Raw genomic sequence first — 6,000 nt, 5'->3', positions numbered from 1 at the left:
TTATTTAGCCAGCTAGCTAGCTAGCTAGCTTTCTATCTATCTATCTATCTATCTATCTATCTATCTATCTATCTATCTATCTATCTATCTATCTATCTATCTATCTATAACTTTACTTAACGTACCTGTTTACTGTGCTTGCCTTTCTTTTCTTTTGTTTTCTTTTCTTTCTTGAAAGTTTGTGCTCCTTCCTTATGTGTCCCAGGCCAGACCTAAGGCCAAGTGCTAGCTGAGGAGACTTTGAAAAACACCAACATATAGTCCCAAGTTTTCAGGTCATGCTATTTTTTTTTTATTGGCATTTAGTGTTTGAATAATCTTATGTTTAAATGCAAAACATATATGCAATCTCTGCATTAATACACACATATATATTACCAAATACATTTAAATAAATTTTGCAGTTGTTTTTATACTTTCTCAGAAAAAAAAAGAAACGTGACAGTTACTGGTGCTATAAAAATTAATGTAATACTTGACAGCAAATGGTATTTTTATAGCACAACACAGACATGGCGCCACAGGTGAGATTTTATTTGGCACCTCCTTTCATTTACAAATTCCATACACTTCACAAGTGAAGTTAGTTTTAATGTTGCTGTTAAAATGATGTCACGCAACTTAAAATAAAAAATGGAATATTGTCTTCGTTTCATGATCGTTTCGTCGAACAAATCACGCAAGTAACTTTCTGTTGCGACATCTAATTGAACAAACCGAAATAGCAACCTAATATCTTTATCGTCCCGCCCCTTTTTCTCTTTCCATTGCGCTTAGATAGTTTGGGTAATTTTCTTTTGTTCACATCTTAATCTGCTATCATACCAAAAAACTTGAACCTCACCCACGCAGAGAGACTGCAGCACACAAATGAGTTTGTAGATTAACATTAAATCATGTATTTACATCCGTGCTACCCTTTGATGTTTTTCTTATTCACATTTTTTAAGTAAAAAAAAAAACAAAAACTGAAGACTAGTCCACATGAAACCTGGAGCTTGGAGTGCCAAAATAAAGTTTAAATGATTTAATTTTCTTATTGATAAGTTATTATCCATGCATATGCAGCCATATGTATAAGTGTAGCTTGTTTATAGTTGCATAGGTGTGTTATTAATACGACCTTTACAAAAGACTACAAAATGACATTGGATTTGAAAGTATATTTAAATTAATTGACTTTCTGTTGGGCTGAGATAATGGGTCTCCTCCGAGCAAATATAGAGGTAGATCTGGTTACAACTGACAAGGCAAAGGAAGCTTCAGATTAAAAAAAAAAACATATTTTATACATTAGGGGATGTTTCATGCCCAAAAAAAATCGTTTTTTTACATGGCTGGTTCAAGTTTAGCTGGTTCAAGTTACACCAGATTTTGTCACAACGATGAAACGTTTGAAAGAAAACTGATTTCCTGTTAGGTTTTGGATATGGCTCCAAGAAACTCGATATAGCAACTGAATCAGAGGTGTCAAACATGTGATCCGCAAATGGGTTCAAACCAATTTTGTGAAGTAAAAAAAATGAGAATTTTTTCATAAATGAAAAACTTGAAATGTTATATGATTAAAAATAATGGTAATATTTTGTGAGTAATAGGTGTTGTACTTTATTACAGTATTAAAAACGAATAATACATTTAAAGTTTTTGTTTTAGATTTTATTGTTCTGACACAGTTGGGAATAGATTATCGTATTATGTGGCCGGGAGGATTTTTTTTTTTTTTTTTTGTGGGCCATATACATACTCTATATTTCCTTTGACATATGCTAATATTTGTTGTTGTTTTTTTGCTCACTTTTGCTTACTTTGTCGTTTTTACTGCGCAATTTTTGGGACTCCGAACATTTCTGTGGGGACCCGAAGTTTTTTAGTCTTGCGAGTCCCCGGGGGCTCAACTGTTTTCAGGGGTGAAATGATCACTGATACAGGTCAATTAAGGGCACATCAACCAACATTACGTGCGGTTGTTTTGAAAACATCCAATTGTACCATCTGTGGCCTGTTAATTACTGCAGTCAATGGCAGCCCACACGTACCGTACAAAGAACAAATGTCGCTCGACAAGACCTGCCTAATAGATAGTAGGAATTGTAGCCGAGCAAAAACAAAAATGAAAATCAATTAAAAGGCCTCACCCAAATGATGACGGTCTGACACGAAGCCAGTTATGTCTTCCTTTTGTGACTGTGAGGCGACGTGGAAAGCATCGGAGCGGGACCGGGCCAAGCGGCGCATTAAAGGCATACTTTTAGGGGTGTGGTGACTGCTTTCGTTCTTTTGATGTCGCTCTCAGTCAACGCAGCGTCCGAGTATATATTTAAGTATATGCAGGTATAAGAAATCTACACGCTACTGCTTCGAATGCCGGCTTTTCGTCATTCACTCGATCGATTCCAAAGTACATTTTTTAAGAGTCCAGCTACCTTCCAATCCAATCCAATCCAATCCAATCCAACTTTATTTGTTAAGCACTTTAAAACAGCCACAGCTGACCAAAGTGCTGTACAAAACAGTAAAAACATCATAAAAACAGACACAATAGCTCAAGGATATAAAACGCTAAGTCTGATAAGACAAACGAGTAAGGGTAAAACATAGAATAAAATGAAGGATAAAAACTATAAAATACCTTGTTTTATATATATATATATATATATATATATATATATATATATATATATATATATATATATATATATATATATATATATATATATTAAACACTTCATTACTCAATTAACTAGCGTAATTGATTACTTAAAGTCTTTTACTTTAGGCCATTAAGTACTAATCAATTACTTTAGGTACAAAAAAGTATAGTACTTAGTAGTTATAGGCAGAGTAGTTATTTGTTACTTTAGGGAAAATACTTAAGTGTAATTGATTGAATGGTCAGTGCTTCTGAATAATTTTTCAAAAAGCCCCCCCCCCCCTAGGAAGAGAGAATACATTCTGGTCAAAGTAGAAAAAAAACCCCAAGTGCATCAAAGTGTCTGAAAAAAAAGATGCCAATCCTTATCACAATTACATTTGACAAACAACCCCCCCCCCCCCCCACACACACACACACACACACACACACACAGCAGAAACACAGCTGTAGGTCAAGTATTAAAAAGTATCAATTACTTTCCGGTACTTAAGTGATAAAGTTCCTTGGTACTTTAGTACATTTGTAACTAATTGATTACTTTTAGCACCTTAGCGCCTAAAGTCATAAATTCCTGAAACTAAAGCAGTTATTTACTTCAGTAACACCTGATTTTAGACACTGCTTTAGCCAAACATTTCTAAATAAGGAAGCAAATAAATAAATACCCGGATCATTCAAAATGGCAGTCTCACCCACGAGAAAACTTCGCGGACGGCTGTGTAAAAACCAGCACATCTGGATTTTCACACGCACACGTTCGTTCCGTGCGCGGGCGTCTCCGAAACCAGTCTTCATTGGAAATACCCAATGAGCCAAAAATGGTCAAAATACTGCACAAGGTTAATCCCTCGCTGACAGAAATGCAAAGATCAAATGTAAAGTTACTCCTTGTAGCTAGAGATGAACCCAATTTACAGTATTTTTTATTATTAACCGTTTGTTAGTTTGTGACTTTTGCGCGGAAGGTGCACCATCATTTAGGATCATGTCAGGAACGCTGGCACAAGCTGCAAAATTAAATTTAGTCCATGTACAATCCTCTTGATTTTTATATTTTTTGAACATTTTCCTCACTCAGATTGCTGGCTTGCTGATGCCTATCCCAGGAGACAAGCAATCATTCACACTCACAATCACACCAAGGGCAATTTGGCCCTACCGTGCATGTTTTTGGATTGTGGGAGGAGACTGGAGTGCCCGGAGAAGACTCACAAGGGCACGGGGAGAACATGCAAACTCCACACTGGAAGGCCGGGTAAAGCCGGAATTGAACCCAAGACTTTTGAACTGTGAGCCGGACGTGCTAACCAGTCTTTCACCATGTAGCTGTGCTCATTATTAAGATATCTTAAAATGGCGAAAAAATCATGCCAGGAAATTCCAAAAAATGGTCAATGATGCGTCAATCAAAAACACAATGAAAGTGACAACTAATATAGATTGCAGTACACGTCATCAATAAACACTTAGCACCGCTGTTATCTTTGTAAATGTTTTTTTACGGACGTTACTAAAACAACTTTGACAAACTGAAAGTCACGTAGTGATGACGGAAGTTTGGTTAAAAAAAATGGTGGCGTGACATACTGACGAGTGATGGAAAGGGCTGACCTGAAATAATGACGGATTATTGGCAAGTGATGAATAACAGGCCAGCACAATTTACCGACGCACCCAGTTTTTGTAAATTAGCCACTATGAATTCCCAAAAATAGAACATCACAAGAAATGGATTAAAGGCTCCATTAAAAAAAAAAAAAAGATTCTAATTAATGATAATTGTGGGTCATCCATTTGTTCGTTTAGCCTACTTCAGGGATGGGCAACTTAAATGCAGGAAGGGGCGAAAACCAAAATAACCGCTTCCTGATATTTGATTTGATTTTTTTCAATATAAAGGGCTTTCTTGCATAAAATAATATTTTAAAATGACTTCAAAGATGGCACAAAACTGCTGAACAAGAAACCAATGCAAAAAGCACTATAGTCTTACTATACTATACTATATTTGTGCTGCATATCGTTGACAGGTAACGAGAGGTGGCACATGACAAATTGGGTCCGAATAAACAAAAATAAAAAACAAAATAAACTTATTAGGCCTGGATACATTGTAGTACAGGGCAGTAAAGTAATACACTGATCCCACTTTGGAAGTCCGGAAGATTCTATGCGCCGGTAAGCGCTGTCTGATTAGCTCAAAAAAATAAAAATCATTGTTACGTTGTAGCGGCGCATGGAGGGACATTTTTGGCCCATTCCTCATGTTGACCAACATGACATTTGAGCACTCAGTTTAGCTGTTAGCAAGAAAATCAGAGCACAGGGCAAAAACAGGAAGTGATGAAAGCGAAGAGTAAGCGAAGGAAATCATTGAAAATATTGCTCAGTTTGCGTATCGTCACCCTCTGTATTTCAATGTACAATCTCTGGATGGAAAAAAGGAAAATATGCCTTACTATTATTGCAAGACCATGATTAATATTATTATTATTATTATATTTCTTTGTCCTTGTATGCGCGTTGCCAATGGAGAGGGTTAGGCCTTTTTGTTCCGTAAGTCAACAGTCCAAATTAGAATCAATCATAATCATCATCATTATGTTGTAATTAGTTTATAATCATATGCTTCCCTTCACAGCCACACATGTTCACCTCAAATCATTAGGTGAACATGTGTCTCAGTTGCTGTGTGTTTTTAATGTTTTTTTGTTGTTGTTTTTTTTAAATAATCTGGGTTTGGAAATATCCATAATGCCATTTTTAATGTTATTTTAATTGGACTAGATAAGACAAGCCGATGTTTTTCAAAAACCGGTGTCAAAATCGTATACAAAATTTGACAAGTTTTGATTCACGTGTGACTATAAGGGATTTCCTCGAAGAAGACGGGAAAGCTGAAAAGGGTGCGATTGTTCCAAAAATTTGTCACCAAAATTCACGTTCTCCTCTATGTTTATACTCACTTCAACCTGTGAAATGATCAAACTGATCGCCGCATTATTTTGAGTTTTATAAACATTTAACAGTTTCTTCATCAAAGCTTAGCAAATGTCGATGGAGATCAGGATGCTAGGGTGACCTCACTTTTACTGCTCTGTTTATTTTTCAAAGAAATGCTCAAGACCCAGCTTCTTGTTTTTAGCATTTGGGTGATTTGATATGATTGAGTTCTTTTCGTGAAAATATTTTATTGATTAATTTTACATTTATTTTATTGTTTTGCTTCACACGAAGATGTCCCCTTGCATTTTAGACCAGTGCTTCTCAAATGGACGTACTTGAGGAACTGTAGGAGGCACTCGAAATATTTAAACAAAACAAACAAACATTCAAAAACCTTT

Source organism: Hippichthys cyanospilos, chromosome 2, assembly GCF_059441005.1.
Source record: "Hippichthys cyanospilos isolate Australia breed blue-spotted pipefish chromosome 2, RoL_Hcya_1.0, whole genome shotgun sequence".
NCBI lineage: Eukaryota > Metazoa > Chordata > Actinopteri > Syngnathiformes > Syngnathidae > Hippichthys > Hippichthys cyanospilos.
This window is presented reverse-complemented; position numbering follows the sequence as displayed.